Source organism: Euprymna scolopes, chromosome 1 (genome assembly GCF_053919585.1).
Source record: "Euprymna scolopes isolate OS-2025 chromosome 1, ASM5391958v1, whole genome shotgun sequence".
Lineage (NCBI taxonomy): Eukaryota > Metazoa > Mollusca > Cephalopoda > Sepiida > Sepiolidae > Euprymna > Euprymna scolopes.
The window spans coordinates 170,259,833-170,287,286 of NC_136482.1; the positions used below are offsets into that span (position 1 = coordinate 170,259,833).

General features: G+C 32.1%; 1 protein-coding gene and 1 pseudogene across 4 annotated transcripts in view; both read left to right on the top strand.

Annotated features, from left to right (window-relative positions):
- LOC145277237 (cytospin-A-like) overlaps positions 1-27,454 on the top strand; it is a 307,717-nt gene that overhangs the window by 245,149 nt on the left and 35,114 nt on the right. The window lies entirely within an intron of this gene.
- Positions 18,464-18,581, top strand: LOC145283808 (5S ribosomal RNA; annotated as a pseudogene).

Sequence of the window (27,454 nt, forward strand, 5' to 3'; positions counted from 1 at the left end):
ACCATTGCTAATAATTTTCCCCACTCTTTATCTGTGCCTAAATTAAAACGTAGATTTCATGAACAAAGCTTCTTTCTTAGAAGTGCACACCTGTGGAACTCTCTTCCGTTTGCCTGTTTCCCACCTGACTACAACTTGGATGTCTTCAAGTCCAATATAAACAAATTCCTGATTAACCGCCTCCTTAAGACACTTTATCAAATCTCCATTACTATCGATTACTACGATATTATCCTATTGATTACTGTACACGGGCCTTGATAAGTGGTGACTACCATGTAAAAAAAAAAGTCTTTTTTATGAAAGGTTTTATTCATCCTGTATGACGTTGTGTATTTTAGATATACAAAATCTAAGAAAAAGAAGTTTTCATATCAAGTTTGATGAATAAGAAAAGGCAGCATAGAATTGATTGCTATTGTTTGCTGATTCAAATGTAATTTTAATGAAAGTCTAATAAAGCAACAGGTGCACAGTGCCAACTGTACATTCCTAGTTAGGTTTATTGGCAGGAAGAAATCGGATATGAACAGAAGCATTGTTGAGTTCAAAGAAAAACTTATTTCAGTTTTCTATCAAGATTTGTTTAATTTGTTCATTTTATTTATTTATTTATATATATATATATATATATATATATATATAAACCTCACCTGCCTGTTTAAATGTATGTATGTATGTCTTGCAAAAACTTTGGACAGAGGCGGCAGATCCTGACAAGATCAATATTATTTTGAAGCTCGACGTCAACGTCAGATTTTCTTTCACTCCCCCCCCCCCCCCCCGCATGAGTCTGCTTGCCTACTACCACTTTTTTTTTTTTCTTTTTCTTTTTAACACATCTCTTCGCCCTGGCTGCTTACTGCTGCTTTGATTCTACCATATTTTTTTTTTTTTTTTTTTTAAACCACTCCACATTCACGGGTGCAACGCCGGGCACCCAGACTAGTTTCATCTATAGTGGGGAGGTGTGTATATATATATATATACCTTTCCCAAAGGATATTAGAGAAAGTGACTTTTTTTTATAGTCACTATCACCAAACGATCACTCCTTCAATTAATGATCAAGTATTTTTTTTTTTTTTTTTTTTTTGTTAGCTATCAATGTTCCTTTAATATTATTATTGTTATTTTCTCTACAATAGTAGACAAAAATTGGCCTTCCACATGAATATATAGACTAATTTTTTTTCTTAGCAGAAAATATACAGCAAGTCCTTAGATTATTACATCCTCAACATACAACCCGTGGTTGCATCACACTGATAAAATCCGTAAACTGAAGGAGCCTATAAATACATTGTGTATTATTATTGTATCACATCGTATAATATTTAAAGTTAAATGAAACCCAAAGGTATATAATTGTAAACAATTCTTGGTTGTGGCATATCTAGAAACTCTGAGAGAAATAAATAGTATATGAACCCCGTCCACTTATGCCATTGTCATATAGTAATATTAATGTTTAAAATCATAAAATATGCAATTCCCTTATTTTATCCTTTAGTTCTCACATTCCATGAGCAATGTTTCTTGTTTCTGACAAAGAGGAAAGAATTGCTGTTTTCTAGGTCAGAATCTGTTCCATCTAACATTTACCGTTGGCAAGTTTTTGATCTTGTATTTTTTTTTTAAAGCTCCTTACATCAAATGGCTTCATGCCTTGTTTGGAGCGATTTCCATAAAAAAAACAAAAACAGATTATATTAATGTACAGTCATAATTGTTTTAGTTTATCCAATTCTTGAATGTCATATGTAAATTTGATAGGAAAAAATGCATATATATACCATATAAATGGCACTATATCTATGCTAACACAGCATTTTTTTAATCCAATCACTAGAATTCAGGTTAAAAATGTTTCGATTGTTTTTATTGTCCAGTAGATACATTACAAGCAATTATACAGTAACTTTTCAAACAGTAATAACAGAAATTCCAAACATCGGCAAGAACATTTGGTTCTTTTATATACAAATACTTATTGCAGCTTAATACTTACACTGCATACATTAACTAATTCCCAGTTATTTACATATAATAAGGGGTCCGACTTGCATTGTCATAGGAATGGAACTTGATAAATCAGAGATTGCCTGTATTTCAATTTCATGGGAAATCTCTATCAGTTGTAAATACGTTAACAGTGGTAACAAGTTTTTCTGAAAAACTAGAGAAGTGGGTGGCTAATCTTTTATATTTCAAGATTGACTCGAGCAATTATGACAATTTTAGTATTGAAATGTATCAAACTCTGTACATTTAAATTTGGTCGCCCCCTCACTTGTTTTCAACATGACTCGATGGTTAAAACAACAAACAATGCTGTTGCCGGATACTATTTGTTTCTATTTACAATGCCTCCCCACGGGACAGAGTTAGACACCAGGGTCGTTTTTTAATGTGGAGAAAAGGAACTTTTAATCTGCATTTTTTATTTTTATTATTTTTAAGCCCCCCCCCCCCCTATTGGACAAGTACGATCTTGATCTGTTGTAGAATTTATAAAAAAAGAAAAAGATAAAAATTATTTTCTGAATAGCAAGTTAATAGTTAATATCAAGAGTGGATCCATTCAATCTGTGGAGCCATGAGTTCTAAACTGAAGTTTGATCAACTGATGGATGAATAGTGTCTTCTAGAGATAACTAGCCTGGGTGTCTGGTGTTGCCCGAGTGTTTGGAGGTGTGTTGAGCAAAATAAAGTAAAAAAAAAAAGCGGTAGTGGGCAGGCAGGCTCTAACCCGTACTACGAAGGAGGAAAAGAATGTGAAAAAAAAAAAAACCTGACGTCTTTGCTGTTACGTCCACACCAAACCGAAAGTGGTGAATGTTTAAATTAAGGCTAGTTAATCGAAAATAGGGGATGACTTTCGAAAATATCAGCGAAAAAAGCGACCCCTCCCTGTAGTAAAGTGCCCAGTTGAGGGTGAAGGAATTAATATTTTCAGCCAATTTTTCGATATTTGTCGTCTGAAGGGTCGAGCTTCAAAACTATACGGATCTCGTAAAAATCCGTCACCTTTTTTTTTTTTTTAGGCAGACATATATACATTTAAACAGACAGGTGAGATTTATATTATAGTCAGTATATATATATATATATATATATATATATATATAAGTCCAGTTGGAATAGAACGTTGTCTTTTGTTAATATTTATAATTAGAATTCCATAGAAACCATAATTTCAAGTAGGTTGAAAAGTTGATTAATCAGCAATCTTTTTTTTTTTTTTTTTTTCTATTCACTTGAGTTTTCATTTTTTCTTTTCTATTCTTGATCTTGAACAATTAGGTTGTTATTCTAGTGTCGTTTTCTGTTTTTATCATTGCATGAAGAAAAAACTTCAAGTAGACTGTAATTGACTTGTACAACACGTTTCCTTAAGTCCATTTCAAATATTTCGTTTCAAAAATTCATTTGGATTACTATCGGTTACAAAATTTTTGTTTATATATATTATACTGACACATTTTTTAGCGACTAGTTGAATTTTTAGTTTGCTAAGATAAAAGTAAAATAATACCTCTGTAGTTGAAATATATATATATTCACCTCCAGATCTTTTTTACCATCGTCTAATTTTTTTTTTATTCTAATGAGAAAATATTTAGAACAAATTTAAATTATCAGATTATTACACAAATTGAACACCAAATTGTTAGATCATAAAGTAATATTTTTTAATGCTACTGTTCAATTTTTGGAAAGGGATTTCATCACAAGAAATATTATCTGAAAGGTTGGCACTTAATCTTTTTTTTTTTTTTTTTTTTCAAAATAATGTAGTAACAGAAAGTTAAAAGTTAGTATATATCAGAATCCAGAAATATAGCAGAGTTTCAATTTCAAGTTAGATATGCCTCCATGTTTGAAGAAATGCATCCCCACCATTTAATGTCTAAAAGATCAATAAATCTGATCCACTGAAAAGTATTGTCTTGATTCTATCTTGAAGAATCAGTTTTGACACATATCGATCCTCATACGAATGAAGGTAAATATTTGCCTAAGATACTGGACCATACCCATTGATATGCCTATTCTTTGCTTTACAGTAAATGTCCCAAAGTAAAATAGGAATTTTTAATTAAAAAGCTAGCAGCAAGTTTGAGTGAGGATTTTTGTAAAATTCTGTTTCTTCTGCTGCTTTCAGCATCCAAAACGTTTTGTTGCTTGAATATGAAATATTCTTTTTCCTGACTTCATCGAATGCTTCGTCAATGACCTTGTTTAAAACATCTATCAAATCTTTGTTTTCAGTTTTCGCGTACAAAGTTGCAAAATCAAATGTAGAGAAATTCTTAACTGCAGAGCAATTGTTTAGTCTATTCAATTTTTCAAGTACCGGTTGAGTGTCCATAATCCAAACACATCTTGAGTAAAATTTATCTTTGTCAAATAAATTTTTTTTTTTTTTTTATGAAAAAGCAGATGAAAGACTTGAGACCGCTGTTGAAAGTGGCTTAGTGTTGCATACAATAATGAACCGTTTACCTGAAGATGATTTCTGCGTTTTTGACATCAAATACATAAGGAGGGGAATTTTTCTTTTCTGTGTATGAAAAGCCAAACTCAATAGTCAATGCTTCCTTTTGATAACATATTCCAGACTTTCATTACAAATGTCATCCAACATGAAATTGTTTTTGTGAACATCTGACTAGTTTATTTCATCTAACAATATTTTGACATGCATTACATGCAAATGTAAAAAGCTTTATCCGTTTGCGTTATCACAAATTTATCTTTCAATACCTCCAGATTACTTTGCACAGATTCTTAAAGATTAACTAGCGGGATGGGAGGTGGGGTGCCCAGCTTTGCCCGGTCGTAAAATATGCTTAAATATGATATTTTAATTTGTCCAGATTTTGTATATATTATTATAGTAAAAAAAAAAAAAAAAAAAAATATTTGGGTGCCATCAGCTAGAATCGAAACCAAATCAAAACTGTAGCATTCAAAGCTGGTGACGTTACCACTGTACCAAAGTGACGCGCATATGAACTGATTAAAAATAAACTAAGATGGATGTACAAAATGTATAACAATTTTGAGCCCTTTTTGATGCCTTAAAAACTATTTTAACCAGCAAAAAGAAAAGGTCTAGAAAATATCCAATCATTTAAGGCCCCTAGCGCCACTCTGCAACTTTTAGTTTCGGAAGAGATAGTTTGAAAATATGGAAACAGACACATATAGCCTTTTATATATTAGATGTACATTTATTTTTCTCTGAAGAGATCTGGTCTTACGTTTTACCTTTCTCACAAATTCTTTCCATGGCATAAGACTTTTTTCAACCATTTGCAGAACCAAATCACCAGTCATCAATCCCAGCAAGAAGTTCTGCTTCGCATTCAGAAAAAAAAAAAAATGTTGTGTGTCTTGGTACATAACACCACGAGTATGCCTTTATTACAAAATCCTGGGGTTAGGCTTTTGGAAAATTCGGATCTTTACTTCGGACATTTCAAAGTTTACTATTCTCTATGTTCTTCAGATCCGCATTTGTGTGTCCTTGATGTAGAGTATTCATATACGTGTGTGTGTGTGTGTGTTTTATTTTTTTATTACCGTTTTATTTGTTTGGTTACATATGTTTCAGAATGTTGGACCATGTTTACGATCCAACAGCCTCGTCAGGCCTCGCAGAAGTGGTTCTTCTGCGAGGCCTGACGAGGCTGTTGGATCGTAAACATGGTCCAACATTCTGAAACATATGTAACCAAACAGATAAAACGGTAATAAAAATATAAAACACATATTTGCTCTGCAATAGTATTGAGCACTCTCTTCAGATTTTTACTAATTACCAGTTTACCAAATATATATATATATCTCAAGATTATAGTAGTTGAATAAGTGAATTCTATATTTGAGGCTACTTTTATAAAGGCAAAAAAAAAAAAAAAAAAAAAAAAAAAATAATTTAAATATATCCATAGTGTAACATAGATGATTTGGATTCTTTGAGGACACCTTTTGGTAAGCTGCATTTCTCTATTTTCTTAAGTTTAGCCTGTTTTTCATTATTCGAATCATCTTTATTTCTATTTATAATTATCTTATGATGGGGGAGGGTTATCTCCAAATTCTTTGAAAGATAAACCTAATGTGATTTTTTTTTTTTTTTTTTTTTCCCCAAATGGGCGGGAGATTTAGAAATACCTGATATAGTCGTCAGACACAGGGTTACCCAACTCGGTGAGATGAACTATAGATCTTGGAAACTTTGTAAAACCTGCACTCTATTTTATCTCTGTTATCTTGTTTTAGCTTGTCACTGAAACCAGGCTTGCTCTATGTATCGTACAGGCACATAACACAGTCGTATACATGTACAGATATCTTTTTAAGCCTTGCAGTAATAAATAAATGACGTGCATGCAGGTTTGACAGGCATACAGCCATTTTTTTACGTGTGGTTTGCAATCTGTTAAATGTTGCTGCACTATTGGCTGAACACCAGCATGCATTAGCTACATTCTAAGCGACTCAACAAACCTTTTGCTTTTTGAAAAAAATTTTTTTTTTTAATTTTGTCTATTTTCTAACATACAAAAAAAAAAGCTAAAATAATTTTTAAAAATTTTAAAATAATTTTTTTTTAATTATTTTATTAAATAAAAAAAAAAAAATGTTTATAAAGTGTAACAATAGTCATGTCACATATTCCCAAGTAATGCATACTTGATCTATTTTATTAAGTTAACTCTATTACACGTTTTGTCTTGGTCATATCACTATATATTATACTTCTACTGTATTTTGGCAAAGTGATGCTTCTACTCGCACCACTACTTAGAAATTACTGTTTCCAAACATTTTCTACCCTTTGTTCTTTCTGCTTGTCATATTTCACAAACTGAATCTCTCTCTCAAACGTTCTGGATATGATGCAATAAAGAGGTCCCAATTTAGGAACTTTAGGATGGATGCTAAAGTCACCCCTCAGTTACTATTACTCTCAAATCCACTCTGCCTAGAGTGGTAGTATCCATTAGTGTTGCATCAGTGAGTTAAATGTAATTGATCAATTCAAGACTTTTTTTCCTACAAACCTTTCATTTGAAAACTGTCACTGAAATGACTAGATAAAGCGTTAAATAACTTGCAAGCAGTTGATATGCTGTGAAACAAAACTAACTAAACTATTACTTGGTGAATAAGTCACCTACACATGAGCTTTTTTGCTCTCGACAATGTTCATCCTTTATTTTATTTATTTTTTAATCCTATAAATGTGGTTTAAATACCATTGACTTAATTCTGCATTCAAGGAGAAAATTATTCTCTTAGCCATGAAAAGTTCGGTGTGTTTTATGTCAATGTGCGTTGACCTACTCTGATCGTTGTTGAAAATGTTGTGACGTTTGTCCTTTGTTGTTCGTTTAGCCGTTACATTGGAATGCAAGAAGATATTGTAAAGTAAATGTTAAGTGTATATTACATGAATGAATGGACCACACACTTTTCCAGTTAAAAATAGATATTTATTTTTTGTATTTGAGAAACATGTGTAATGATCTATGAACTTCTCGTGGCATCTCTTTTATCTTTTTTTTTTTTTTATACTAGCAGGATCTGTTCACCATTGTTGCCCAGTAGTGTTTTTACATTCGTATTGCCCAATTGATTTTTTTTTTTTAAATATAATTTTTAAGTTTAATATGTAGTTTGCTTGAAGCATTGTTGAGGTAATTTATAGAAGGCAATACAATGTAAAGATGTAATGAATAAACACAAAATGGAGCAAATTAAGATGTATAATGGTGGAATGAACTATGCAGACTCATCTTTTATTAATACAATATATGTTATTTTCATTTTATATCATTTTATACATATATTCTTACTCATGTCAGTGTGATTTGATGGAAAAGCCATATTTATAATATTTCGGGAACATTTTCCTTCGTCAGATGTGAACTTTAATTCAAATGTGTATGTGGAGTTAGTTTTTAAAGTTAAATTTTAATTTTTTTCAAAGGATATAACTAAATTTATTTTTCTTTCAACTAAGAACAAAATATTAAAATAACTGACTTGTTTACAAAGGAATGGAAATGTACATTGTTATTGCATTTTTTTATTTAATGTATTTAATAATGTAAATGGATTTCCAACAGAAACTAAAAAGCAGATGCCAAAATATGTTGTAGGAAAACAATCAGTTACTTCCCTTTAGTTAGTGGATAGAAAAGATTCCACTTCCTAAACGGAATCTTCATTAGTTTAACATTAAAACAAAAAATGAATTAAAATTTATTTATTTATTTATTTATTTATTTATTTTTTTTTTTTTAAGATATTTATCGATTTTTATACCTTGGACTCTATTGGCTAACACTTGGATGAAAATGTATGCTATGCTAACAGTCATAAGATATAGAAGTTGTATGTGGAGCTGATTCCATAAACCATTTTCAAATTTTGGTATCTCCATTTCTCTTAATTTTTATGTTGGCAGAATGACTTTAAAATCAGATCTTTTGAGAAAAATGTAACTTTTTTTTTTTTTTTTTTTTTTTTAGATCTCTGTCTTTTAATGCTTTTTACATGATTTATTTAATAAATTTTAAGCATTATTCTGGTGAATTTTTTTCTATTCATTGGTATGCTTATATTTTTATTTTCTCTTTCAGAGCAGTTTATTTATCTTTTATTACATTTTCACCCCAAACAAGGCACATTGCCACTTTGATGTAAGGGGCTATTATCAGGGACATAAACTACAGGGGTACTATGTGGGAGAATTGGGCAGCAAGATGTCGGTTCATGTTACACTTGAACTTCTGCATGTCAGTACAGTTGGGGAAGCAGGAACCTGGAAGGGAATTCCAAAGTCTAGCGGTTCTGGGGAAGAAACTACTGGAGTAGAAAGCTCTCTTACATCTAGGGATCTCAACTGTGAAGGAGTGGGATTTTGCTGCTTGTTAGGTTTGTTGGGGAATATTTACGTTGAGGGGGTACAAGTGCTTGCAGTTCTTCGGAGCATTCACCGTTAAAGTACTTATAGAACAGTCAGAGGGATGCTACATTTCCTCGATGGGACAGAGGCTGAAGCTTAGATGACAGTTCAGGACCTATTAGGTTGGCGACTCTGTTTCCAACAAATGTTGGGCAAAAGAGCTCCAAGGGTAAGTTTTAAGTTTAAGGATAAGTTATGTCATTCATAGAGAGACTTTTTCATGTATAACATCTCTTCAATGTGGCTAGACAGATAACTGCTTCCAAATGATATTGAATCTTTTTTTTTTTTTTTTATATATACTAGCAGTTCAGCCTGGCTTTGCTCAGGCCCTATGTATTGTTCATAACTTTATTTGCATATATATATATATATATATATATATATATATTAAAAAGTTTGACTTGTGTCCATGTAACTGGCATCAAACTTTCAAGTGTTTAGACCCAAAATTGGGGGAGAAGTTTGGTAGAGTCTGCAAAGGTTAACTCTTTCAATTTTGACCTCTTGGCAGCCAAATTTTCGCCCAAATACTGATTAAAAAGCTTGCTTCATGTCTGAATATCCTTTATATAAAATTTCAAATGTTTAGACCAAAAACTGGCTGAATAGTTTGCTACAGACTGCAAAGGTCAAATCTTTTGAACTTCGACCCCGTGGTAGATAAATTTTTGCCAAAAACTGAAGAAAAGCTTGCCCTATGTCTGAATACACTTTATGTAAAATTTCAAATGTTTAGACCAAAAATTGACTGAGTAATTTGGTAGACCGCAGAAGTCAATTTTTTTTAACTTTGACCCAAATTTTGACCTCAACATTTATTGTTTTGGACTCAAATCAAATTAAAATTTTTGATCCATGTCCAAGTAACCTACATCTAAAATTTCAAGTGTTAGGGGAGGAGTTTGATAGTTTTCAAAGGTCAAATCGTTGAACTTTGACCCCTTGACAGCCAAAAATCTCTCTGAAAACTGATTTAAAGATTTTCTCAAATTTCAATACTCTTTGTCAAATCTCGAGTCTGTAGACTGAAAATTGACAGTAATTTGGTAGGGAAATGTACACACACTCAGATAATTTCACTCATATATATATATATATATATATATATATATATATATATATATATATATAAAACTAGTTGCATTTGTGTGTCTTACAGCCCACACCTGTGAACCGATCTTTACTAAACCTGGCATGATAATGGTCCCCCACCTAGGAATAGTGCACACTATTTTCCAAGGTAAAGACTATGCCGTACGCTCAGGTATCCACGAAGTGCGAGTATCTTTACTAATATATATAGCAATCGCTACATCATCAGTGCAAGCCATGGAAGAGCTTAATTTTAATGTTTATATAAACAATACCTTTTTTTTTTTTTTTTAATCATTAATTCACCCCAAAAAGGCAGTGCTGCTTTGTCATAAGGGGCTACTAATTGGGACCAAATCTACAGAGATACTATGTAGGGAGTTGAGCAGCAAGATGTCTGCTCATATTACACTTGAGCTTCTACATATTAGTACAGTAAGGGAAGCAAGGACCCGGGAGGGAATTCTGAAGTTTAGCAGTTCAAGAGAAGAAACTGTTTAAGTAGGTTTTCTGGCATGTAGGGGTGGGATTTTGCTGCTTGTCAGGTTAGTCAGGATTTTTATGTTAAGGGAACGCAAGTGCTTTGAGTTTATCAGGGCACGTTCCATTTAAATACTTATAACAGGGATGCAACTTTCGTTGATAGGACAGAAGCTGGAGTTTGGTTGACAGTGCAAAATTTTTAAACCTAGAAGGGAGAGACTAGTGGCAGATGTGGTGACAATACTCTATGCATGGCCAAATGGTGGCTTCCTGGGAGGATGGTTCTATGACAATAGAACTAATACTACATTACCCCCCCCTCCCCCCAAAAAAAGGATATAAGATTTCTGATTAGTTTTTTTTTTGTGGCAGAGGTGGGGGGGGGGTCATTAATTTAAGAATCCTCGTTATAAAAACATGTTTTCTCAGACATTTGGGTAAGATAAGTGTAGTATCTGTTCTTAGCATTCTAGCAGTATCAGATGTTTTACTATTGCCATAAAAATTATACTAGCAATTTTTATATAAATTACTTCCCTTGGAAATGAATAAACATGAAGTTTTGCAAAAGTTTTTTAAATATTATCCCTGTTAAATCTATGATGATATAAATTAGAAATGTGTATCACAGGATATTAATTAGAAACTGTTTTTAAGATAAGTATGCAAATGAGGAATACTTATAGCTGTTTGTGAGTGTTTATAGATTTTACACATACGGTATTTAGAATGTTAAGTATCATAGAATTAATTATGCATAACCAGTTTTGATAATATAATTGGGATAGGTGGAAAAAAAAAACTTAGCATTTATTCATTTTATTTGTGTGTGTGTGTGTGTGTGTGTGTGTGTGTATATATATATATAATGAATAAATGCTAATTTTTTATTTCTCCACATACACACAGACACACGTGTATATATATATATATATATATATATATATATATATATATATATATTAGCATTTCAGCCCAGCGTTGCCTGGGTGTTTGGAGGTGTGTGCTGAGCGCAAAAATAAAAAAGTGGTAATAGGAAGGTAGGCTTGAATCTGTACCGCGAAGGAGGAAAAGAACAGGGGGGAAAAAACCCTGACATTTTTGCCGTTACCACTGCTAAACCGGAAGCGATGTAGGTTTAAATTAAGACTAGAAAATCGAAAAGAGCTGATGATTTTCGAAAATATCGGTGAAAAAAAGCGACCTCTCCCTGTAGAAAAGTGCGCAGTTGAAGGTGAAGAAATTAATTTCTTTAGCCAATTATAACAATAACAATACTGATCTTGTGAAAATCCGTCATCTCTGTTGAAAGTTTTAGGCAAACATGCATAGATACATTTATATATTGGTAGCTCAAATTTTTGACCCCAACCGATTAAAAAGCTTGCCCTATCTCTGAATATCCTTTATGTAAAATTTCAAATGTTTAGACCAGAAATTGTCTGAGTAATTTGGTAGAGACCGCAGAGGTCAATTTTTCTTTTTAACTTTGATCCCTATTATGAACTCTTAACATTTATTGTTTTTGGCTCAAATCAAGTTAGTAAGTAAGATCCATGTCCAAGGAACCTATATCTAAAATTTCAATTGTTTATACCCAAAATTGTGGGAGGAGTTTGGTAGAGTTCTCAAAGGTCAAATCGTTGAACTTTGACCCCTTAACAGCCAAATTTCTGGCCGACAACGGATTGCAAAGATTTTCTCAAGTCTCACTACCTTGTATATCCAATTTCGAGTCTGTAGACTGAAAATTGAGTATGTAGGGAAATGTACACACAGACACTTTTACTCAACAACTATTTCATGCTCTTGTGATTATTATTCTGTTAGATATTTATTTTAAATATCTAAATTGTTTCACTTGAGAATTGCGAGAGTAGAAAACAAAATTACATTATACACATTTTGAATTAGCAGAATTGTAGCAACACTTTAGTGTGATAAATGTACATTTTTTTTTAGTTTAGTGTATTCAGGTAGATGAAGTCATTTACCTTGATTAAATGTTTTTTTTTTTTTTTTTAAATTAGATTTTCCTCTTTAATGGTATTATTTTTAGGTTATAAAATAATCCAACTATATGGATAGAATTAAAATATCGTTAAAATCCAAAAAATTTTATGAATAACCTTAAAAGGTTTTCGGACAGAACGTTTTTTTTTTTTAATCTATTTGACGTCCCATTTGGTGAAATTACATCTCTTGAACTAGTTACCTTTGGAGAATCTTTAATGCTAAGAAATTTAGAGACCGAATATATATATATATATATATATATATATATATATATAGTCATCAAATGTTTTTCTCATGGTAAACCACCCTATATTTGTTCAACTGTGATTTAAGTATTTGGATTCTGTTACAAATAATATCGTTTTACTTACCATGATACATTGCAAAAAAAAATCAATATATTGTGTTTTGACTGATGTTACTGTATATATTTGCATTATTGATTCAGTCTATGACTAAGCAAGTGTCGTCCTACAATCCTTGGATTCTTGTAAATTATCAGAATTTGTCATTGAAGAAGAATCGTTTGAATATCCTATTAAACCAGCCTTACATTATTTCTGCATTTCAAACCGCTTTCTACATCTTGGTTGTTGACTTTTCACCAAGTTTCAGTCACATACCTTTTTTGTCATAGTCGGTAAGCTACTGAGAATTTCACATTGAATCTTTTATTTAATTCACTGTAGTAGATGCATTATATGTCTATCTAGTATTTTTTTATTTATTTATTTTTTTTTTTTTATTTCACCATGGATTGAAATTATAACCTCTAGGTAGGATCCATTACAGAATATCTCTTAAGTCTTTATCCGCTTGACTGAATGTCTAGTAAGATAATCTAGATTGATGTTCTGGATTTATATACCTATTGTTCACCAATGCTGATACTGCATGTCCTATGTTTATATGTGAATGAACATAATGTAAAGTTACTTACATAGTCTCAACAGTGACAGTGTGCAAAATGGAAGAAAAAATATGATGAACAAAGTTGTTTGGTTCCTTGATCAGTGCCTGAGTGTCTGTTGACTCTATCAGAAAGATAACCCTACTACTAGGCAAAACTAGTCACAGTTTACGAAGCATGTTCAGTAACAGAGCGGGTCAAGCAGATGTCTGTGTGATTTGAAAGTACCAAAGTCTTGTTTCTGAATTTACAAACGTGGGACACAAGAATGCTAAATCATACAAGAATCTTCAAGCGTTAAGATCAAACATCACCAAGGAAGATAACTCTGATTCCAACACTTATTGAAGTGTTACCAACAATATAATTGTTTAAAATGTTCTCTCTGCATGCTGCAGAATGATTCCTACCCCTCTCTCTCTTTGATATATTATCATGCCATTTTCTCTCAGTTGTTTACTTTTTCTTTTCTTTTTTTAACCTCCTTTTACTACTTTTAGGCAAAAAGATCCAATAAACATATACCTTCATAACATTGTGATTTCTAAATATGATGCATTGCTTCTTTAAGCTAATGAGGAATTCATTCAGTTTGTAGAATTGCCTAAAAAAAAAAAAAAAAAAAAAAAAAAATGTAAGCCTTTAATGAAAGCAACACTGGCCATTCTAAAATGTTTAACATAAATATTGTCGATCTGAGCTTTTATTCAATTTTAAGTATTCTTATTGTGTTGTTTTATTCGTTAATATTGAATGAAACTAGCACTAACAAGATAATTTCTAAAATAAATATGAAAAACATTCATTTCAAATTATAACACTAACTAATAATGTTTGCAACCATTTTTGTTTTTTTGTTTTTGATTAATCAAAAATGATCACAATTTTGTTAATTTATTTTTTTATTTATATTTTCATGAACCATCCTGAAACTCTTCACACCTGTAGTTATGTATCATATCTATTTCCGGTAAAAAAGATCAATAATTGTCTGCAGCCATTTAATGTTTCCATATAAAGCATTTAGTTCTCTTTAAGAAAGGGCTTCTGGAGCCCCTCAGCCTCACTCAGTCTCACGGTTTTGTGGATCCCACTTTGAGAAACCCTGGTCTATGACTATATAAAAGTTATTACTAGTGGAAGAAGCAGATACTTTGTATAGTATGAAGTGACCTTTTGTTTTTTTTCGTTTTAAATTTCAGTCGAGCATTCGAAGTACACACTACATTTCTCCATTTGCATTATAATTATATTACAAAAGATGTTTGGTTCGGATAAGTATGGATTTTTTTTTTTTAACTGCAGATTAAAGATAAGCAAGGGTCATTCCAAAAGTAAGGCTTCCTATCTTTTAACTAAAAAAAAACCTAAAATGTTGAGCTACGAAGACTGGAGGGATACCATTAAAGTGAGCAACATTTTGTGCTAAAGAATTAGTCTACCACCATTCTCAATGCACTTTTGCCAGTCTCTTTTGATTCCTTGATTGCAAAAGTCTGCAGTGTGCTTTGTCGCTCGGATATGTCTGTCACTACTCTGAAATAGACGAATCCATCTCCTAACTGTGCTGACATTAACTGTATCAGCTTAACTGTTGATCAGTTCAATTTTTTTTTTCTGCATGGAGGAATTCAATGATGCAACTCTGCTTCTAATCTACATCCATGACAGGAGTTGCTTTCTTAGTCTCGCATCGTCAGTATCTGCAACAGAGAGATGAAATTTTCAGATTATGAAAGCATACGTTCAGTCATCATAACAATTAAATGTGCAATCCCCTCAGATTCATTCAGGCTGATATAAAAAATAGAAGACGTTATTTTTGAAACGTCATTCGTATGTAAATATATATATATATATATATATATATAATTTGTATATTTAGGCAGCATTTTTTCATTCAAGCAACTATTATTAAATGCAACAGAGACACTTTGCTTTATGATTCTTTTTTTTAATTTTTCGATTTTCCGTATAATCTTTTTATATCAAAATCAAAAATATTAAAAGTTCCATAATTGTTGCTGTCAGGAGTGCTTTAGATTCGTCCACGAATGATCTTCAGGTGTTGAAGTAAAAGTGCGAAGGAGCGAAAATGAAAATTACATCTGAAAACCAAAATATGCAGTAAACGGTGTTAGGTGATGAAAAGTTAAAATATATAGAATCGATGAAAGATTAAAAATATAGATGGATTAAAAATTTGAGTCTTAAAATCAGCAAGTTTGTAGACGCTTAAAGTCCGTTCTCTACGAACTACGCAAGACATTTTAGAACATTACTGCTTTTCTCGAATGCAATATCACTTATAGTTGGTTGAAAGGTTCTAATATATGACACTTCAAGAATTTTTAATATTATTTTCACGTTGTATAATTTTTATGTTGTCAACGAGGATCTTTCTAAGATTGAAGGGGGACAGTTATGTTCTTTTATCAAATTTTTATATATAACCCTGGTATTATTTAGATGCATGGTTATTTGCCGGGACAATGTTGTCGTATCCCCAATGTATGTATTATTTTCAGAGTTACATTCTCCCATAGAGCATTTGAATTCAGACATCAACGTTTTTATAGCCGGTGATGAGTTATTTCTAACCACGAGGTTTTGTGGTCTAAATTTCTTGTAGTAAATAATAAATTTAATTTTAGAATTACTTTCCATAGGCGTCAAGTATCTACGTACGATATTTTTAATTGCATTTTCTTGGATTCTAAAGTTAGGTGTCATTTCGATTTTGATAAAATTGATATATTAATGGAGTTTGCATTATTGTCTAATATTATTAGGGTTTTTAAGGGATTGTAGCATTCGTTATATTTGTTCATCAACAATGTAATTAGGAAAATGATTGTTGATGAGTACTTGTTTAATGTATTTTATTTCAAGGAGTAGTGCTTTTTTTTGTAGATGATATAATTTTAGTGCGATTTAATAAATTTTTTATTATGGCTATTTTGTGCCTTTGTGAGCACTCACTTTTAAAGTTCAGGAGGTTTGAGTTTATTGTATTTATTTGCTTTCCCACCAAAACAAATTAGGCACAAGGCCGTTTTTTAATGTGGGGAAAAACCAGCTCCCTCTAAAAGTAGGGTAAAAATACTCTGATTGTGACCAAAAATAATAATTGTCCCAGTATAGAGGGTTTCCCCTCCATTGACTGGTACAAATTATCTTAAGTGCAGCATCTGCAGAACACACTACACTTTGATCCCGGCCCCATATACAGAGGTGTTAAAAGCATTATTGGATGTGTCAATAAGGACATCAAGAAATGCAATTTTATTATTATTCAACTCTACTGTAACTTTAAGGATTAAGTTTTTTTCAAAAAGGTCCTGCAGTTGGTATATCATTTCATTATTTTCAGCTAAAATAAGAATGTTGTCCACATAGCGTACATATATAGGGGGCTTTATATTATTTATAAATATTTTATTCTCTAAATCAGCCATGTAGAATTCACTAAGGGTCGGTCCACGGACTGATCCGATTCCACTCTGTCTATTTGGGTATATATGTTACCGTTGGGGGCCATAGAAGGATAGTTCTGAAGTGCAGATTAATAATTTTTTTTTAATATTCTTTTATTAATTTTAAGTGGGGACGAATTATTATGAATGTTCTTGATAATTATATCTATTGTTTCTACTACAGGCACATTTGTGAATAAACTTTTTACATCAAGAGAAGCAATTATTTTGTTTTCTGGTTGCATTGATTTTAATATTTGCATTAGTTCTTGTGTGGACTTAACGTTATATTTGCTTGGTATGTACAGGCTAATAAGTTCGTTTAATGTTTTTGTTAGAAGATGGGAGTAGGAATTTGGGATATGATAGGTCGGAGACGAAAAGCAGGTTTATGTATCTTGATTGTGTCATATAATTAACCAGGTTTATAGTCTCCAATTATTTTAGGGAGTTGATAATTACCAATTTATGCATTATTAGCTGTGATTGGTTTATTACTTCAACGATTATATGGAAAATCGAAAAATTAAAAAAAAAAATCATAAAGCAAAGTGTCTCTGTTGCATTTAATATTTACTTGTGTGTGTGTGTGTGTGTGTGCTTTGCATCATAATTTTACAAAATTTACGTGAGAAACAGTTTTTAATATTTTTTTTGTTTGTTTTTGAAAAAAAAAGACATTGCAATAAAATAGTTTTTCTTTATATGATAGTCCTCATCAATATTTCCAAGTTCCTGACATGTTACGCTCTTCAAGTGTATTAATCATTTAAGAAAAATCTGAATGCGGTGGTTTATAACAGTATTGCTGTCATTATCTACATTATGTTTAATTTTCTCATTACATTTTTACAGACTCAACGTGGTGTATGAAAGTATTGCAAAGAAACAAAAATTCAGTTTATATTTTAGTTGAAAGAAAATGCATTTATTGCCGGTTGTTTTCACACCAAACTGCCTGACACATATTTTCCAAGCCGGCAACAATATGGTTAATTAGTTGCTTAGCGTGCAGCCACAACCAGCTGTTATGCATGAAATTTGTTCCACTGTATATGGTCGTCTGAAAATCTTGTTACAAGTCCGGATGGCATCTTGTTTAAAAGTTCCTGTCATGTCTCCACGTGGTTAAAGATTCTGCTGTGTTGACATGTGCTTAAAAGTCTCTCTGCTTTTCTTTCCTTTCCTCTTTCTCTGATGTGACGTCACCTTGTGCCATAGCTTGGTCATTTGCATACGTCCAGATGCCGTTGCTGCCACATGTGTGTCAGTGGCCTTGTTACATATCTGTGAGTGTACATCTATATAATTGTCAGTTATCACCTGTCCCTCGCAATTTGCATTCAAACTTTTTAAATTCACTTTTTTCTAAAGTATATTATAATTTTAAACAATGTAATGACAAAATTATAGCAATTTAGTTAAACTTCACAAAATATTTTGAAAAAAAGGAAAATGATCATGCAATAGCTGCTGTAAAAAGAAAAAAAAACGCTATATGGTATAATCACTTTGACACATCGGTTCCTGTTAGATCACCAAAGTAAAGCAATGTTGAGCCTGGTCAGTACTAAAATGGGTGACCATTTGGGAATTCCAGGTACTGTATGTGCTCTCTGCTTATCTCTGCTGTTGTAAAATATATTTTATATGATGTCTATATTTCTAGTGAAGGAAGAATTCGCTCATGCATGGCGTATTGTTGTCACATTTGGGCTGGTGCATCTGCTGCTAGTCTCTCGCTCCTAGACAAGGTTCAAAAGAGAGTCGCCAATCTGATAGACCCTGAACAGTCGTCTAAGCTTCAGCCTCTGTCCCATCGACGAAACGTTGCATCCTTCTGCCTGTTCTACAAGTATTTTAATGGTGAATGCTCTGACGAACTGCAGACACTTGTGCCCCCACGACGTAGACACCCTCAACAAACCCGACAGGCAGCTAAATCCCACCCCCATACAGTAGAGATCCCTAGATGTAAAAGATCTTTCTACTCCAGTAATTTCTCCCCCAGAACCGCTAGACTCTGGAATTCTATTCCAGGTCCCTGCTTCCCTAACTGTACTGACATGCAGAAGTTCAAGTGTAACGTGAACCGACATCTTGCTGCCCAAATCCCAATATAGTGCCCCAGTAGTTGCTGCCCCTGATAGTAGCCCCCTACACCAAAATGGCAATGTACCTTGTTTGGGGTGAAAATGTAACAAAAAATAAATAAATAAAAATTAACAATTTATTTTTTTAACACATTTATTGCAATTTTATTTCAAGTTAATTTTAATTTTTGGTAAAAGTCATTTCTTAATGAATCCGCATGATTTTTTTTTTAACAACAAAAATCATCGCAAACATGTTGTGCATGCATATCTCTGACTTTTTCTCTCCAGGCATAACCATCTCCCATTGCATGCAAAATATCTTTACAATTGCATCCTGTATCATCACATAGTCATTGAAAGTTCAAACATGGCCGTTTAGGTGACCATAGCTATATATCACTGATAAGATCTTGCTTGTTCTTTCAACTATGGTTATGGTTCATGTGGGTGTAGGTGCTGCCAATCTTGGCTTCCAGATTTTTTTGGGAAGTGTCCAAGATTGAGCGCTGCAGACTGGAACGTATTGAATGGCTGCCTGGAAGAAGTCTCTTGATATTATCAGACAGAGCAGATTTCTACATAATGTTCAAGACATCAAGTGCATCCAAATGTTTTACCAATTCTTGCTTTAACATCAATGGAAGCCACATTACTGCTGAGGTAGATAAATGATGTTACTGACTCGATCGAAACCAACTTATAAGTTGCCATTGTAAAAGAACATACTTTTTTCTGGGAATTACACATCTAATCTGCTTAGATTTTTGTTTCTTGTTTGTAAAATATAAATGAAAATAAAATCTCAGATTTGATGGGAGTAATATTAGATGCAGCCATTTAATTAGAATTGTCAGATTTAAGTACTAAAAAAAAAACAACATTAACATTCATAATCAGCAACAAAACATTTAGCACTGCCATAAACAAACAAACAATACACCTGAAGGTCAGAGAGTGCATCAGCTAAAACAAATATCAACATTGATGAGGGATATAGTAAAAAAAAAAAAAAGCTGAATGTTTGTCACCTAAATTCTGACAAATATTGAATTTGTCAAATGTAAAAGTATTTAAGTATTTTTTATTTTATTTATTTAGGTTCAATTTTTTTTAACATTGACCCCAATTTTAACTCCTTAACATTGTTTTGGGCTTAAATCAAATTAAAAAGTTTGATCCATGTCCAAGTAACCTACATCTAAAATTTCATGTGTTTAAACCCAAAATGGGCAGAGGAGTTTGGTAGATTTTTCAAAGATCAAATCATTGAACTTTCACCCCCTGACAGCCATATTTCTGGCTGAAAACCGATTTTCCCAAATTTCAGTATCCCTTATGGCAAATCTCGAGTCTGTAGACTGAAAATTGACAGTAGTTTGGTAGGGAAATGTATACACACGGACACACTTTCATTTTAATAAATATATAGATTGATAAAAAACAAAAAGTAAATGTTTTTGCAGATTTTATGAATATTTTTGTAATTGAATAAAACTTGTAATTGAATGAAATTTTGACGGTAAAATCTAAAAAGTATTCTATTTTGAGGAAGTGATTCCGTAAAGAATTTTTTTTTTTTTTTTTTTTTTTTCCACTTTTTTAAATTGATGTCATGGATCAGACAGCTATGATAACAGTTGATTTAATAAATTGAATTAAAAAGAAAAAAAAGTGAAATAAAAGTTATGTATCTGCAGTATTCTCTCATCATTATGGCGTCATAAGAATTGTTGGAATTCAAAACCTAAATCTAAAGGAAGGAAAACAAAGCTTGAACGGATGTTAAGTGGAAAATATTTCAAATAATTCTAATAAAATCTATTGTGACTCATTCAGACATTTCTCATCAGCGTAATACTCGTCTTTTTGAGAAAGGTTCACATAATTGTTATAAATATATTAAAAATAAGTGTCTTTGCATCAAACGGAGCTATGGGAGCTTCAAATGTATCTTATTTTGAAGTAATATACCAAAATTCTTTAAAAAAGGCAAAAAGAAAAAAATTCATTGACCCCCATTTTTCTTTTTAATGGAAAGAAATGCTTCAGCCTAAGTTTTTCGCTATCAAACTATTCTAACATTTAAGTTAATGATTAAAAGTAACTTATAAGAAAAATCTGATATATTTAGAGTTTTAACTGTGTTGTCTCCCTGAGTCACTTCATTATTCTCTTTGCCAAATATCTACTTGCGCCCACATCTAATTGACTTCTTTTTTTTCTTATGTGTGTTATTTTAATTTAACAAATAAAAGAATTGTTTAATTGGGCAATTTTCAGACTGAGAACATCAAATGTGTAATTTCGATTCTACTCCCCTTTTTCATAAGAAAAATTGAATCAAAAATTTTTTTCCCTTTTAAGTGAAGAATTTTGAAAATATTTAGTATATAACACACATCTGTTATCTATTTACCTGTCGCTCTCTTTGTCTCTCTATTGATCGCTCGCGCTCTCTATCACTCTATCTTTTCATCTCTCTTATTGCTCTCTCTCTCTTATTGCTCTCCGTCTCGTATCGCTCTCCGTCTCGTATCGCTCTCCGTCTCGCATCGCATCTCGCATCGCTCTCGCATCTCGCTTTCTCTTATCGCTCTCGCTCTTTAGAAATTTGTTTTACATCTAAATGAATAAAGTGTTTTGGATTTTTTATTTATCGAACTGCATTTATACCAAAACGCTTTAGCTGTACTTAATTATACAATAAATATTTTCACTCGTCCTGTGTATGTATATATACTCACATGAAACCTTACAAAACACACTCAAGGTTATAATTCATTTGCATATTTATTTTTCGAACAATGTCTAATGAATTCATATCGTATATCATTCACTTATAATTTGATTCTGCAATTTTATTATATATTAGCTTAATTTTTTTTATATTAATATCATTATCAATAGTAATATTATTTAAAGCGCTTTAATTAATAAAAGTTTAACATTCCAAATCATAAATTTTTTTTTTTCTCCAGTTACGTTTTCACACGCATGTATTTACATATAACAAAAATTTGGATTACTTAGGAATAATTACTTTGAAAATGAAATCTGCATAAAATGTAATAATTGGTAGTAAAGTTTTTCTGTTAATAATTATATACTAGCGGAACATGTGAAAATTCCACGGTGTAGTCTTTCATACGTAGGACTATGCGAAATAGTCACTAACTTGTAAGGATGTGAGTTAGTGTTCACCAATTCATAATCAGGATCTATTAATTTTTAAGACCGAGGTTGCAGGTGCAGGAATCTCTAGAATTTGAAAGTAGTAGAGTATTCGTAGGATCGTTAAAGGTAAATTTATCGCAATTTCCGATTTGCAAAAGGCTTTCACCAAATCAAAATATAAAAAAATGTGAATAACTTAGGAAAAACGACACTTGACAAAGAACTTGAGATCGTTGTATTGATATGAAAAAATGTGTTAGAGAAATATTAATTTAAATCGTTCCAACGTTAAGGTTTTTGCAACAAGTATTCATTAGGCAGGCTTTGCTAAATGAGTGTCTCGTGTAAAGGGCATGAAGTTTAAGATTATTTTCTGAGAGGAAAAGAAAGTCATTAAAACATGCAAGATGCAATATGATTTCTCTTCTGCTAGATCTACAGCAGATGTGCTAACAGTTTTATCGCATAGGATTAGCGAATGTCTCCACAGAAGCTTCCTTTCTAGGATAATTCAAAAACCTTTGGTAGGGTTTGGCATAAAGGTCCACTCCACAAAATCTCCAGTTGCAGTATAGCTGGAAATGTCTTTTCAATTAAGTCATTTCTCTCTGATAGGTTCATAAAAGTAGTGGTTGATGGGTAGAAATCAGAAGCTCACAATATTAATGCTGGAGTCTCTCAGGGGTGCATCCTAGATCCTACTTTTTTCCTGATCTACATCAATGATCTCCCAAATCACGTCCTAAGATCATTCATAGACATTTATGCTGACGACACTACTATCTATGGCAACACTTCAAAGGCCGTAAATGACAAAGTTCTCTCTGATTCTCTCTCCTCTAATCCTGATCACATGGTGTAGTGGGGAAAGAGGTGGCTGGTTACTTTTAATGCATCTAAAACCAAGCTTCTATCTTTCCATCATTAACGCTATGATCCCTGTCAGGCATCAATTGAAATGAATGGCTCTCGTCTTCGGCAGGCTTCATATTTTGACAAGCTTCTAGGTCTGACCTTTACTCCCGATCTGAGATGGAACACATACAACAAATCCATTGCCAAGGCTGCTGGAGAAATGGTGAGATTGTTCTATAGCTCCAGTAGATATCTCACTACTGATGAAATTCTCTACCTGTAAAAGACCCAAGTACATCCAAGGATGGAGTACTGTTGCCACATCTGAGCAGGAGTTGTTAAAAAGATCTTATCCTACCTTGAGAGTTCAAAATAGACTTTGTAGCCTAGTGGAGATGCCCTTTTTTCTTCCCTGCAACCTCTTTCCCACAGAAAAGACATTGCAAGCCTGTCTTTGTTTTATTGTTATTTTGATGGCAAGTGTTCATCTGAGCTCCAATCTATGGTTCACTCCTGTCCTGACTTTCATAAAAAACTTAGCTGAAACCACTATCAATAATAATTTCCCCACTCTTTATCTGTGCCTAAACCTAAACATAGATTCCATGAACAAAGCCTCTTTCTTAGAACTGCATGCCTGTGGAACTCCGTTTTCCTGCTTTCGAACTGGCTACAATATGGTTGTCTTAAAGTGCAACATGAGCAAATTCTTGATGAGCCATTTCTTTAAGTAATCCAATTTACCGAATTTCCACTACTCACGGGTACTACATTTTTCCATCGACTACTATACACTTATTAACCCTTGTCCTCGAGTGACCTCTGGGCCTTGATAAATGGTGACTCCTTTGTATATAAAAAAAAAATGCATGTATGTGTTCATCACATAAGAAAACAGTAGTTTGAAATAACATTGTTGGAAATTAGTGGTTTTCCACGATGTGTGTTGAAGAGAAAAACTGGTTTGATTTTGTCTGTAGCACATGTAAAGTCAAGAGGGGGGGGGGTTAATGTCTCCCTTTTGACGAAGTTTCTTAAATACATGTTGAACTGGAGAAATTTGAGAATACTGATTTTATTTTCGCGGACGAATCCTTATATACTGGTGTTCTAGAACATTTATTGTATCCCTTTTCGTGGAGTGCAACATAGTTCCTTTATCGCATGTGTACGGATGGGCAAATAAAGACGTAATATGTGCGTTGAAACAGTGATTGTTATGAAAATATCTCTGCCAAAGATTTGTTCCAGCCATAAGTAGTGGTCACTACATGTGTAATATATTGATGTTGGCATTCTGTGGATGTTCAGCGTAAATGAAGACGCCCTAATATTATTGTACCTATTTACAATGCCTCCTCACGGTACAGAGTTAGACACCAGAGTCGTTTTTTAACGTGGAGAAAAGGTACAAAAATAAAAATTCTCAGTCGTGAAGGATTTCTCCTCCACTGAAAGAGAACGAGAAATGGAAGTGCCGCATGAAGTATTTATCCTTGCTAGCTGGGACGCTCAGCATAGTCTGAGCATAAAATACGCTTAAGTATATTTTAATTTATTCAGATTTCGTATACATTATTAGTCAATTTTCTATCGATTTTTATACATAAAGTTGTGATTTTAAAAATAAAAAAAATATATCCATATAACTTGGATGCATCAACTATAATCGAAACCAAAACTTATATTATTTTTAATTTATTTTTTTCTCTCGGCCTCCTCAAATTGCATTTATCTTCAAAGGATATCATCCACTTCGAAACTCCACTCCTATTTAATCCCACTTCCGTTTAGAGATTAACTTATTTTCTGTTCTAAACAAACTGGAAAATAGTGAACGTAGATATGGTTGGAAGTTTGCAAATTCGCCTTTGATATTGTTTCTTGTCTCGCTCACCATTTTTTTTTTCTTTTTTCTGCCAATGAAAGTGTAAATATCTTTTGTAAATAAAATTATTTTGAAACCATTGAGGGTATTTTAAGTAGGATAGTATGTACAGTAAATGTGGTATTGTGGTAGCTGCTAAAGTGAATTTAAAATTTAATGAATAAATTAAAGAATGAAAGGAACAATATTTGAATGAGTCCAAAGGCACCAAGTTAAGAGTAGAGATTATGATCGCAAACACCTCTTTTCTTACACACACATTTAACGTCTGCGTTGCATAATTTGTAAAAATTATTTACCTTTAAAAAAAAAAAAGAAAAAAAAAAAGAAGCTTAATTGAAAGTGTATCTTTTCTATTCTCTATTAAGAAATCTTCGACCGGGGCATTTAAAAAAAAAAAAATATTTTTCTAATCCAGTGCCCCTTTTTGGTGAGCTGGGTTATTTCTACAATTAAACCAACCTTGTGTCACATCAAGAGAAGGAGGTGGATATGGACACTTTCAATACCAAGCTACGTGTATGGAATCAAAGGAGCTTCCCGTTTGAAACCACTTGTATTATTTAATAATTATTTAAAAAAAAAAAAAAAAAAAAAAAAAAAAGATTTAGTGTAAGAAATTTTTATCATAAATTTTTTTATATACACTATTCTTACATGGAATCATAGTTCATTGAGGCAGCATTCTTAACTGGTATTCTATTCACACAAGGGTTTTATTATTTTTTATTTTTTATTCCATAGATGAAAAATACTCTTAAGTTTTCCATTCATGAAACCAATCTATTTTTGGTTTTGAGAAAATTCCCTTTTGTATTTTATCCATTTTTATATTTTCTTTTCGCCCCCCCCCCCCCTCTCTCTCTCTCTTTTGTCTTTGGACTTACTGACTTTGTGGCTGAATCTGACCTATTTATAAATCTGGAGTTTAGGGTTTCCTGCCCAACAAGTTTCCCATGTAAATCGCTCATTCTGTGACAGTCCTGTTTCTCTACATCAACTCTGTGACTGACGGGCATAGTTTGGAAAATACTCGTTTCTATCCGATTCCCGGATTTTCTTTAGTTTTTCCTTTTCTGCTTATAAGTTTTTAGAGAAAGTTCAATATGGACCCAGGTAATGTATTAGGTTTTTAGCCTTTGTTTTTATAAGAAACTTATTAACATATTTTGTCTGCTGCAATGATAATTTTCACTTCAAATATAACGGATATAAAGGAATGTTTCACATAAGATTGACAGTTTCTTGTTTCGAAAATAATTTTTATAAAATTGTCAATTTTGACTGAAAATTTTTATCGCTTAATAGAATTTTCCATTTTCTTTAGTTTGAATATTTTCCTTTGATATAACATATTAGTGGTAAAAAAAAAAATAGTTGTATTTACTCAGCGTTGCCAGGGAGTCTTTACTTTCATTTTTGTTTTGATTTTTTTTTTTTCCTCATTTTTTAAAACCAGTTTTATTAGTTATCATTTAGTCATTAAATTATTAATTAAATCAACTTAATATAAAATCACAACTAATTTCCCTAGGTTAATGTTATTTTAATCTCCATTTATAAAACTATTGAACGTAAATAGCTTTCAAAATTTTTATTTATTTTTTTTAAATGTTTGTTTAGAATGTTGAAGTCGGTTGAAACGACTTTATTCAACAGTTTAAATGCTTCCAAATTTCTTAAATTCGTTTTTCTTTCTTTTTTTTTATGACAAAACATTAAAAATTAAAAGATGAACTGCATTGTGGTAGATTTAATTCTGTAATTTTTTAATAGGAATTTTTTTTATTTTTTTTTTTTATTGAATTGCAATTTTTAATTTCAATAAATAATTGATTAATAGTAAAAATACTATTGTACGTCACATAGAAATGAGAAACCTTTTTTATGTTTCGAGTGTTCAATTCTTTTTTGTTTTATGACTGGTTTTCAGGACTTTTATTATTGAACACACTTTTGTATAAAATTCATAAATGAATATACAGATACTCATGGTGATTGGAAATAAACTATGGTAACTGACATGGCTGATGAAAATACAATGTTGTTCACAAGGACCCGTGGCGCAGTGGTTAGAGTACTGGAAAAAATCAATTGTAAAAGTGATATTCACCTTAAGGTTGAAGGTTCAATCCTCAGTGTGGGCGACCGAAATATACATTTGCGAATTACGTGTGAAGTAAATAAAGGGTTCCACTCGAAATTCCGTCCAAATTCCAGAGTTCGACAGAAACATTCCCGAGTTCGACAAGATACACCTGAAGAAGGTCGGAGGTTATATCGATTGAAACGTTGTGAAAATCACACTCAAGATGAGAACAGTAGTCCGATGAATAATAATACATACAATGTTGTAGTTGCCATGATAACCACAGGTAGTATAAATTGAAGAATTCTTTATTAAAAAACAAAAACAAACAAATTTTAAATTCAGAATGTCATAGTTTAGTTATAAAGTTTTGGTTAATTCCT